We start from the raw sequence: 13,060 nt of genomic DNA on the forward strand, positions 1-13,060 counted from the left end.
TATTATCGTATTTAACTTGGGAGATGCAGCCCAACCAGAGGAAGGGAATCCCAACAACATGCATAAGACTCAGTTACACATCCGGGAGTTGTTGGCACACGCCTTTAATCCCAGCATTTGGGAGGCAGAGGCAGGCGGATCTCTGTGAGTTTGAGGCCAGCCTGGTCTCCAGAGCGAGTGCCAGGATAGGCTTCAAAGCTCCACAGCGAAACCCTGTCTCGAAAAACCAAAAAAAAAAAAAAAAAGACTCAGTTACACATTCATTCCTACAATAAAGAGTCCTTTGACCTGCAATGTGTTCTGCCTGCAAAATATGCTAGGGCAATGGTGGCAGGCAAATTTTATAAATAGCAAACCAATGTCTGATTTGACCAAGGCTCTCCCCATGGGACAGAACCTACAACCATCACTGAATGCATAACCAAGAAGCTGAAGACAGATAGCCCAGAAATGAGAGTAAAACAAAACACTGAAGGTCTAAGAAGGAAACAAATAAAATGGTTCCTACAGATAATCTATCATCAGAAATGAGTGAATGACTCAGTCATCATCAGAAAGGCTTCCTCCAGTAGCAGATGTGAAAACATTCAGAGACCCTGTGGACATTTTGTGGAGTGAAATTATAAATGGGAGATATGCATCAAGTCCTTCCCCTCAGAGCACAAGGAATATCACACCATAGGAGGTAGAAAGATTCTAAGAGCCAGAGGGTTAGGAGGAGATACAAAGAAAAAAAATGTCCTCATAATCAAATAAACAAGGTATATATGGTTTCAGATAGATTGAAGTGAAGCAGCAAGCACAGGGTCTGCAATGTATGCAACATGTCATCTGTGTGTATGTTATAGCTAGTAGTTGAGGGCTTTTTTAATCAAATCCTTTTATCTGAGAGTAGATGGATACTAAAATTTGATATGGTGCAAATGATGACACTATGAAGTAACTAATTTCTTTCTTGAAAACTGGTGGTATTCCAACACTCCACTGAACCTTTCTACAATCACTGATATAATAGCATCAATAAATGAAAATAAGGCATTATCAAAACACAAAGTAAAGAAATTGAGATGAGATATGTAAAAAGTACATAGGGAATATTCAGTCTAACATATAGCATATTTTATTCTTCCCATTGTCTAAATGTCCTACCCAGGAAGAGAATAGATTTGATGATATTACCAAAAACGAATGAGCAAAACTATCAATATCAATCATGAATGGTAAGAGAGGGAAAAATATGGTTGTTTCAGGCACCCATCTGAAGTGCCTTTGAACCAAAACAAGAAGTTAATATAGAATTTTTTTCTCATTATGGTATCAAATGCAACTGTGCATCCTCTCAGATATGTAACTATAACACTCCCAGGCAAAATGCTGGAGTATGTTGGAGCCTGAATTTCCTATAACCCTTCATAGTGAAAAGAACCTTGTTCTTTTTCTTTTCATATTATAGGAAGAGTCAGTTATATTTATCCATTTTCAGGAGTTAACATGATTTTAATTTCAGTTTATACTTTACCTCTACTCCAAAATCAAGACACTTTTTGTTAAATGGGATATCCACTTTGAAGACTGAACTTGGGCCCAGAAGATACTACATACTGACTGTTATGTTTTGGGTAAGATCAAAGATCATAGGAATGTGTCACTCATTTTGAGAATGGATTAATTTCCTTACAGAGAAAAAGATGTCAACTACATAGAGTTCTAGAATTTCATGAAATGTGCAGGAATTTGACAATTGCTTTAGCTACACTGTGAGCACTTATAATCATCCATACTTTCTTTTGACACAAGCGCTCAAGTTTTTTTTTTACCATGTTTTTATTTAAATTAGAAACAAGCCTGTTTCACATGTCAATCCCAGCTGTCTCTCCCTCCCCTCCTCACCCTCACTCACCAACCCCAGACCTCATCCCTCTCTGCTCCCAATTAAGGTTGAGACCCCCATGGGGGATCCCTAAAGTCTGTCATATCATCCAGGGAAGGGACTAGGCCCTACCCTTATTTCCAGGTTGACAAAGCATCCACCCACATGGACTGGGCTTCCAAAGCCCTTTCACATGCCAGGGATGAATACTGATTAACTACCATGTGCCCCATAGATTGCTGAGGCCTCCTCACTGACACTCACATTTAGGGAATCTGTATCAGTTCCATGCTGTCCTCCTAGACATCAGTGTGGGTTTCATCAGCTCCTACTTGTTCAGGTAAGCTGTTGCTGTGGGTTTCACCAGCCTGGTCTTGACTCCTTTGCTCATCACTCCTGCCTCTATACAACTGGGTTACAGGAGTTCAGTTCAGTGTTCAGCTGTGGGTGTCTGCCTCTGATTCCATCAGCGGGATGGAATAAGGGATCTAGTGTGGCATATAAGGTAGGTATCAATCACATTATCAGGGAAGGGCATTTAACATAGCATCTCCACTGTTGCTTAGATTGTCAGTTGGTGTCATCCTTGCAAATCTCTGGAAATCTGCCTAGTGGAAGATATATCCTCATGCCTATAATGGGACCCATTATTATGGTATCTCTCATCCTGCTCTCCTCTATTCTTCCCCAAACTCAAACTTCCTTCTCCCTCTGTCCTCCTTTCCACTCCTATTCTCCCCCTCTCTTTCTCCAAACTCCCTCTACTCCCCTCATGCTCCCAACACACTCTGGAGATTCTCTCCCCTTCCCCTTCTCTGGGGTACCATGCAAATCTCTCTTAGGTTCCTCCCTGTTTCCCAGCCTCTCTGATGGTGTGGATTGCAGGATGGCAAGCCAGGGCTCTATGTATAAAATCCACATATTAGTGAGTACATACCATGTATGTGTTTTGTGACAGGGTTACCTCAAAAAGGATGGTTTCTTCTGTTGCCACCCATTTTCCTGCAAATTTCAAGACGCCACTTTTTTTCCACTGAATAATATGCCATTGTATAAATGTAGAACATTTTCTCCATCTATTCTTCAGTTGAGGGGCATCTAGATTGTTTCCACATTCTGGCTATTACAAATAATGCCTCTATGAACATAGTTGAACAGATGTCCTTGTATGAAGGTGCATCTTTTGGGGATATGCCTAAGAGTGGAATTTCTGGATCTCATGATAGACTGCTTCCCATTTTCCTTAGGAATCTCCATTCTGATTCCCAGAGTGTCTGCACAAGTTTACCTTCCCACCTGCAGTGGAGGAGTATTCCACTTTTTCCACATCCTCTCCAGCATAAACTGTCACTGGTGTTTCTGATTTTAACCGTAGTGACAGGAAATATGATATGTCAGAGCTGTTTTAATTTGCATTACCCTGATGGCTAAGAATGATGACCATGTTCTTAAATGTCTATCAGCCATTTAAATTGCTCTGTTGAGAATTCTCTATTTACTTCTGTATCCCATTTTATTTGGATTATTTGGTGTTTTGGAGACTAGCTTCTTGAGTTCTTTGTAAATTTTGTAGCTCAGCCCTCTGTCAGAATTGGGTTTGGTGAATATCTTTTCCAATTCTGTGTACTGTCATTTTGTCTTCTTGACTGCATCCTTTGCCTTAAAGAAGCTTCTCTATTTCAGGAGGGCACATTTATTAATTGTCGATTTCAGTTTCTGTGTTACTGATGTTATGTTCGGGATGTTTCCCTGTTACCAATTCATTCAGGGTAGTTCCCACTTTCTCTTCTAAGAGGCTCAGTGTGGTTAAATTTATATTGAAGTCTGTGATCTATTTGGACTTAAGTTTCGTGCATGATGATAGATACGGATCTATCTGTAGTCTTCTACATGCCACCATATAGTTATGCAAACACATTTGTTGAAGATACCTTCTTTTTTCCAATGCTTAATTTCATCTTCTTTGTCAAAAACCAGGTGTTCATAGGTGTGTGGTATAATATCAGGGTTTTCAATTTGATTCCATTGGTCTACTGTCTATTTTTGTGCCAATATCAAGCTGTTTTCAGGGTTACAGCTCTATAATAGAACTTGAAGACAGGGATGGTGATGACTCGGGAAGTTCATTTATTGTTCAGGGTTGTTTTGGGTATCCTAGTTCCTTTTATTTTTCCATTTGAAGTTGATTATTGTTTTTTCAAGGTCTGTAAAGAAGTGTGCCTATATTTTGATGGGAATTGCATTGAATCTGTAGATTGCTTTTGAAAATATTGCCATTTTTGCTATATTGATCCTTCCTATTCAAGAGCAAGGGAGTTCTTTCCATTTTCTTTAATCTTCTTTACTTTCTTTCTTTAAGGACTCAATGTTCTTGCTATTCTAGTCTTTCACTTGTTTGGTTAGCACTATCCCAAGATATTTTATGTTGTTTATGTCTATTGTACAGGGTAATGTTTCTCTGATTTCTTTCTCACCCCATTTCTCATCATTATATAGTAAGGTTACTGATTTTTTTTTAGTTCACCTTATATTCTGCCATTTTGCTGAAGGTGTTTATCAGCTGTAGGTGTTACATGGCAGACTTTTTTGGATAACTTATATAAACTACCATATCTTCTGCAAATAGGGAAAGTTTCAATTCTTCCTTTCCAATTCGTATCCCCTTGATCTCCTTTTGTTGTCTTATTGCTCTAGCTAGAACTTCAAGGACAATATTGATGAGATATGGAGAGATTGGACAGCCTTGTCCTGATTTTCTTGTTGCTGATTTTAAAGGAATTGCCTTGAGTTTTATTTTGGCTGTTGGTTTACTGTATATTGCTTTTATTATAGTCAGGTATGTTCGTGTAACCCTGATCTCTCCAGGACCTTTATCATGAAGGGGTGTTGGATTTTGTCAAGGTTTTTTTCAGACTCTAGTGAGATGATCATGTGGTTTTTCTTTTGCATTTTTAATATGGTGTATTACATTGATAGATTTTCATATGTAGAAACACCCCTGCATTCCTTGGATGAAGGCTACTTGATCATGGTGGATGATTTTTCTGATGTGTTCTTGGGAATGATTTGCCAGTATTTTGTTGAGTATTTTTGCATCAATGTTCATGAGGGATGTTGGTCTATAGTTCTGTTTCTTAGTTGTGTCTTTGTGTGCATTGGCACCAAGGTAATTGTAGGCTTTTAAGGAGTGTTTGGCAATGACCCTTCTGTTTGTATTGTGTGGAACACTTTGAGGAGTACTGGTATCAGCTTTTCTTTGAATTCCTGGTAGAATTCTGCACTGTTGACATCTGGCCCTGGCCTTCTTTAGGTTGGGAGACTTTTGGTTGGGATCCCAATTTCATTAGGGATTATAGGTCTAATTAAATTGCTTACCTGTTCTTGATTTAATTTTGGTAAGTGGTATCTATCCAGGAAATTGTCCATTTCCCTTAAATTTTCAAATTTCGTGGAGTACAGGTTTTCAAAGGACATGATGATTCTCTGGATTTCCTCAGTGTCCATTGTTATGTCACTTTTTCATTTCTGATTTTGATGAGCATGCTGTCTCTCACTGCCTTTTGGTTAGGTTGGATGAAGGTTTGTCTATCTTATTTATATTCTTGAACTCTATTTTACATTGATTCTTTGCATTTTTTGTTTCTAATTTATTGATTTCAGGCCTTAATTTGATTATTTCCTGGCATCTACCCCTCCAGGGTGAGTTTGCTTCTTTTTTTCTAGAGCTTTCAGTTGTGCTGTAAATTCTACGGTGTGACTATTCACCAGTTTCTTCATGTAGGCACCTAGTGCTATGAACTTTCTTCTTAGCACTGCTTTCATGATTTGGGGTATGTTGTGTGTTCATTCTCATTTAATTCTAGGAAGTCTTTAATTTCATTTTTTTATTTCTTCCTTGACTGAGGAATTGTGCAATTGCACATAGTTCAATTTCCATGAATTTTCAGGGTTCCTGAAATTTGTGTTGTTGTTGAATTCTAACTTTAAAGTATGGTTGTCCAATATGATACAGGGGGTTATTCCATTTTTTTGTATCTGTTGATGCTTGCTATGTTGCTTAATTTGTGGTCAACATTAGAGAAGATTTCATGTGGTGCTTAGAAGAAAATATATTCTTTTGTGTTTGGATGGAATGTTCTACAGATGTCTGTAAATCCCAATTGGGTCATAACTTCTGTTATTTCCTTTGCTTCTTTGTGAAGTTTCTGTCTGGGGAGAATAAAGTGTTATATCCTTCTCCCACTATATGTGTGTGGTGTTTTATGTATAATTTGAGTTTTAGTAATATTTCCTTTATGAATGTGGGTGCCTTTTTATTTGGTGCACAGATGTTCAGAATTGAGCCTTCATTTTGATGCATTTTTCCTGTGTTGAATATGAAATGACCTTCTTCAAATCTTTTGCCTAATTTTAGTTTAAAGTCTAATTACTTAGATATTAAGATAACTACAGCATCTTGCTAATTAGTGCCATTTGATTGGAAAATCTTTTCCCAATCCTTTACTCTGGGGTAATGTCTGTCTTTGAAGATGAGGTGTGTTACTTGTATGCAGCATAAGGATGGCTTCTATCTTCATATCCATTCTATTGGCCTCGTCTTTTTATAGGTGATTCAGGACCATTGATATGAGGGATATTAATGAACATTGATTGTTGATTGTTGTTTGCATTGGATTTATTTTTGAGGGTGGTATTGTGTGTGAGTTTTCCCCTATTTCTGCCTTTTAGTAAAGTGACATTATCTATTGCCTATGTTCTTCTGAGTGTAGTTAAATTCCTTAGGCTAGAGTTTTCCTTCCAGAACTATCTGCAGGGCTGGATTTGTGTAAATGTATTGTGTAAATCTAGTTTTTTCATGTTATATATTGAGTTCTCCATCTATAGTGATTGAGAGTTTTGCTGGGAATAGTAGTCAGGGCTAACAAACGTGGTCTCTTAGTGTTGGTAGAACATCTATCCAGTACCTTCTGGTTTTCAGGGTTTCCATAGAGAAGTTCGGTGAAACTCTGATAGGTCTTCCTTCATATGTTACTTGGCCATTTTCCTTTGCTGCTCTTAATATTCTTTCTTTTTTTCCAACTTTTTAAATTTCAATTAGAAACAAGATTGTTTTACATGACAATCCCATTTCCCTTCTCCCACCCATCCTACCCTACCCAACGCCCAACTAAAACCTTATCTGTCACATATCTTTTCTGCTCCCCTGGATGGTGAAGCCTTCCATAGGGTGTCATCAGAGTCTTTTGTTTCCTTTGAGGTAGGGCCTAGGCCCACCCCCATGTTTCTTGGTTCAGGGAGTATTCCTCTATATGGAATGGACTCCCAAAGTCCACACCTATGCTAGGGATAAATACTGGGCTTCTACAGGAGGTCCCATAGATGTCTGAGATTTCCTCATAGAAAGCCATGTTCCTTGGGTCTGGATCAGTCCCATGCTGGTATTCCAGCTATCAGACTGGGGAGCAAGAGTTCCCAGATGTCTGGCTCAGCTGTTTCTGTGTGTTTCACCAGCATGGTCTAGAACTCTGTGCTCTTCACTGGTCCATCTCTAAGTTTGGGTTCCAGTTCAGATCAGTGATTAGTTATGGGTGTCTGCTTTTACTTCCACCAGCTGCTGGATGAAGGCATATAAGTCAGTCATCAATCTCATAATCAAGGGAGAGCATTTCAGGTAGCCTCTCCTCCATTCCTGAGATAGTTAGCTGGTCTCATCTTTGTAGATCTCCAGACATTTCCCTAGTGCCAGATTTCTCTGTAAACCGAAAATGTCTCCCTCTATTATGATATCTCCATTCTTGTTATCGTGTATTCTTCCCCTGACTCATATTTTCTGCTCCCTCATGTCCTCACCATCACTATTCCTCTCTCCTGCTCATTCTCCTAGCTCCCATCCCCCTTGTCCCGTGCTCCCAATTGGCTCAGCAGATCTTGCACCTCTCCCCTTCTCCAGGGGACCATATATGTCTCTCTTAGGGACCTCCATGTTTATTAGCTTCTTTGGCAGTGTGGATTGTAGGCTGTTAATCCTTACTCTATGGCTAAAATCTGCATATGAGTGAGAGCATACCATGTTTGTCTTTTTGCAATTGGGTTACCTAGCTCAGAATAGTTTCTTCTAGATCCATCGATTTTCCTGCAAGTTTCATGATTCCATTATTTTTTCCCACTGAGTAGTACTCCATTGTGTAAATGTGCCACATTTTCTCTATCCATTATTTTGTTGAGGGGTATCTAGTGTCGTTCCAGTTTCTGGCTATTACAAATAATGCTGCTATGAACATCATTGAACATATGTCCTTGTTGTATGAATGTGCTTCTTTTGGTTATATGCCTAAGAGTGGAATTGCTGAATCTTGTGGTAGACTAATTCCCATTTTTTTGATGAGTAGCCATACTGATTTCCAAAGTGGCTGTAAAGTTGGCACTCCCACCAGCAGTGGAGAAGTGTTCCCCTTTCTCCATATCCTCTCCAACATTAGCTGTCATTGGTGTTTTTAATTTTGGCCATTCTGACAGGAGTAAGATGGTATCTCAGAGTTATTTTGATTTGCATTTCCCTGATGGCTAAGGATGTTGAACACTTTCTCATGTGTCTTTCAGCCATTTTAGATTCCTCTATTGCGAATTGTCTATTTAGTTCTCTGCCCCACTTTTAAATTGGATTGTTTGGTGTTTTGGAGACTAGCTTCTTGAGTTCTTTGTATATTTTGGAGCTCAGCCTTCTGTCAGATATGGAGTTGGTGAATATCTTTTCCCAGTCTATGGGCTGCCATTTTGTCTTGCTGACTGTCTCCTTTGCCTTACAGAAGCTTCTCAGTTTCAGGAGGTTGCATTTATCAATTGTTGACCTCAGTGTCTGTGCTACTGATATAATGTTCAGGAAGCAGGCTCCTGTACCGATTAAATCAAGGGTATTTCCCACTTTGTCTTCTAATAGGTTCAATGTAGCTGGATTTATGTTGAGATCTTTGATCCATTTTGATTTAAGTTTTGTGCAAGGCAAAAGGCTTGGGTCTAACTGCAGTTTTCTACATGTCAGCAACCAGTTATGCCAGCACCATTTATTGAAGATGTTCTCTTTATTCCATCATATAAATTTGGATTGTTTGTTAAAAATCAGGTGTTCATAGGTGTGTGAGGTAATATCAGGGTTTTCAATTCTAGTCCATTGGTCTACCAGTCTATTTTTGTGCCAGTACCAAGCTGTTTTCAGGACTATAGTTCTGTAATAGAGCTTAAAGTTAGGGACGGTAATGCCTCCAGAAGTTCCTTTATTGTACAGAGATGTTTTGGGTATCCTGGGTCTTTTATTTCTCCATATAAAGTTGAAATTGTTCTTTCAAGGTCTGTGAAGAATTGTGTTGGGATTTTGATGGGGATTGCATTGAATCTGTAGATTGCTTTTGGCAAGATTGCCATTTTTACTATGTTGATCCTACCTATGCAAGAGCATGGGAGATCTTTCCATTTTCTGGTATCTTCTTTAATTTCTTTCTTTAGAGACTCAAAATTGTTATGGTACAGGTCTTTGACATTTTGGTTAGTGTTACACCAATGTATTTTATGTTGTTTGTGGCAATTGTAAAGGGTAATGTTTCTCTGATTTCTTTCTCAACCAATGTGTCATTGGTGTATATTAGGGCTACAGATTTTTTAGAGTTAATCTTGTATCCTGCCACTTTGCTGAAGGTGTTTATCAGCTGTAGGATTTCCCTGGTAGAGTTTTTCTGGTCACTAATGTAGACTATCATATTGTCTGCAAATAGTGAGAGTTTGATTTCTTTCTTTCCGATTTGTATTCCCTTGATCTCCTTTTGTTGCCTTATTGCTCTAGCTAGGACTTCAAGGACAACACTGAAGAGATATGGAGACAGTGGACAGCCTTGTCTTGTCCCCGATTTTAGAGGAATTGGATCAAGTTTCTCTCCATTTAATTTGATGTTGATGTTGGCTTGCTGTATATTGCTTTTATTATGTTGATGTATGTTCCTGCTATCCCTGATTTCTCCAAGACCTTTATCATGAAGGGATGTTGGATTATGTCAAAGGCTTTTTCAGGCATCTAGTGAGATGATCCTGTGATTCTTTTTCCTCAGTCTGTTTATATGGTGGATTACATCGATGGATTTTCATATGTTGAACCATGCTTGCATCCCTGGGATGAAGCCTAATTGATCATCTTGGATGATTTCTCTGATATGACCTTGTATTCGATTTGCTAGGATTTTATTGAGAATTTTTGCATCAATGTTCATGACAGATTTTGGTCTGTAGTTCTCTTTCTTAGTTGTGTCTTTGTGTGGCTTGGGTATCAAGGTTTTTGTACCCTGTAAAAAGAGTTTGGCAGTGTCCCTTCTGCTTCTATTTTGTGGAACCATTTGATGAGTATTGGTATTAGCACTTCTTTGAATTTCTGGTAGAATTTTGCAGCGAATCCATCTGGCCCTGGGCTTTTTTTGGTTGGGAGAATTTTGATGACTGCTTCTATTTCCACAGAGGTTATAGGTCTGTTTAAGTTGCTTATCTGTTCTTGATTCATTTTGGTAAGTGATAACTGTCAAAAAAATTGTCCATTTCCTTTGAATTTTCCAATTTTGTGGAGTACAGGTTTTCAAAGTATGACCTGAAGATTCTCTGGATTTTCTCATTGTCAGTTGTTATGTCCCCCTTTTCACTTCTGATTTTGTTAATTTGCATGATCTCTCTCTGCCTTTTGGTTAATTTGGATAACGGTTTGTCTATTTTGTTTATTTTCTCAAAGACCCAACTCTTTGTTATATTGATTCTTTGTTTTCTTTGTTTTGACTTTATTGATTTATTGATTTCTGCCCTCAGTTTGATTATTTCCTGGTGTCTGCTCCTCCGGGGTGAATTTGCTTCCATTTTTTTCTAGAGATTTCAGCTGTGATGTCAGATCTCTGGTGTGGCTATTCTCTAGTTTCTTCATGTGAGCACTTAGAGCTATGAACTTTCCTCTTAGTACTTCTTTTAAAGTGTCCCATAAGTTTGGGTATGTTGTGTCAATATTTTCATTGAATTATAGAAAGTCTTTAATTTCTTTCTCTATTTCTTCTTTAACCCAGGAATGTTGCAAATGTGAGTTGTTCCATTTCTATGAGCTGGTAGTTTTTTTGCATTTTGATTTGTTTTTGATTTCTATCTTTAAACCATGGTGGTCTGATATGACACAGGGGATTATTCCAAATTTTTGTACCTGTTGAGGTTTGCTATGTTGCCAAGAATGTGGTCGATTTTTGAGAAGGTTCCATGTGATGCTGAAAAGAAGGTATATTCTTTTGTGTTTGGATAGAAAATTCTATTAATGTCTGTTAATCCCAATTGCATCATAACTTCTGTTAGTTCCTTTGTCTCTTTGTTAAGTTTCTGTCTGGTGGTCCTGTCCAGTGGTGAGAGTGGGGTGTTGAAGTCTCCCTCTATAACTGTGTGAGGCCTTATTTGTGATTTGAGTTTTAATAATGTTTCTTTTACGAATGTTGATGCCTTTGTATTTGGGGAATAGATGTTTAGAATTGAGACTTCTTCCGGATGGAGTTTTCCTGTGATGAATATGAAATGACCTTCTTCATCTCTTGTGATTGATTTGAGTTTGAAGTCTATCTTGTTAGATACAAGGATAACTACCCAAGCTAGTTTCTTGGGTGCATTTGATTGGAGTATCTTATCCCAACCCTTTACTCTGAGGTAATGTCTGTCTTTGAATTTGCGGTGTGTTTCTTGTATGCAGCAGAAGGATGGATTCTGTCTTTGTATCCCATCTGTTAGCCTGTGTCTTTTTTATAGGCGAGTTAAGACCATTAATATTGAGAGAAATTAAGTTCCATTCAGTGTTTATTCTTGTTTGTTTTTGGTTTGTTGTTGGTACTGGTATTGTATGTGGATTTACCCTGCCTTTTATTTTGTGTTCTTGTAGAGTGGGATTATCTATTGCCTATGTTTATGCAAGTGTAGTTAATTTCCTTAGGTTGGAGTTTTCCTTCCAGTACTTTCTGTAGGGCTGGATTAGTGGTTACATATTGTTTAAATCTGGTTTTGTCGTGGAATATCTTGTTTTCTCCATTTATAGTGATTGAAAGCTTTGTTGGGTATAGTAGTCTGGGCTGGCATCCATGTTCTCTCAGAGTTGGTAGAATATCTATCCAGGTCCTTCTGGCTTTCAGAGTTTCCATGGAGAAGTCTGGTGTAATTCTGATAGGTTTGCCTTTATATGTTACTTGGCCTTTTTCCTTTGCTGCTCTTAATATTTTTTCTTTATTCTGTACATTTGGCATTTTAATTATTATGTGATGAGGGGACTTTCTTTTGTGGTCCACTCTATTTGGCATTTTGTAGGCTTCTTGTACTTTCATTGGCATGTCTTTCTTTAGGTTGGGAAAGTTTTCTTCTATGATTTTGTTGAATATGCTTTCTGCATCTTTGAGTTGGGTTTCTTCACCTTCTATACCTATTATCCTTAGGTTTGGTCTTTTCACTGTGTCCCAAATTTCCTGAATATTTTGTGTTATGGTTTTGTAAGACTTCAGATTTTCTTTGCTTGACGAGTTTATTTCCTCTAGTTTGTCTTTAGCATCTGAGATTCTGTCTTCTATTGGTTATGCTTGCATCTATGGTTCCTGATTGTTTACTAAGCTTCTCCACTTCCAGCATTCCCTCAGTTTGTGTTTTCTTTATTGTCTCTAATTCAGTTTTCAGGTGTCTCGTCCACCCTTGACCAGCAAGAATGACACAACACCACAGAATCTTCTTCAACACAGTTTAATTCAGGAACTTCTTGATTTACAGTGAAATGGCGGCCCCGGGTAGAGGAAGACGGAGCCTGATATAGTCTAGATCTACCAATCACCTAACCCTATGTGGTGCGCCAGGATTGATTGTCTCCAAGCAGAATTAAGAGGATATATGACCTTTACCAAATTAGGAGTTGTTTACCACAGAGAGCACTCACCGTTGGGCTGGCAGAAGGCGGAAACTGGCGCCATCTTTTGGGCGCGGTACTTTGCAGCTCCCAACATTCAGATCCTGAACTGTTTCCTTCAGCTGTTTAATTGTATTTTCTTGGCTTTCCTTGATTTCTTGCATCTTTTGGTTTGTCTTTTCTTCCATTTCTCTGAAGGATTTTCTGATTTCCTCTCTTAGATTCTCTATCATTTCCATGAAGTTGTTTTTAAGGTT

This window comes from Cricetulus griseus, chromosome 3, assembly GCF_003668045.3.
Source record: "Cricetulus griseus strain 17A/GY chromosome 3, alternate assembly CriGri-PICRH-1.0, whole genome shotgun sequence".
Lineage (NCBI taxonomy): Eukaryota > Metazoa > Chordata > Mammalia > Rodentia > Cricetidae > Cricetulus > Cricetulus griseus.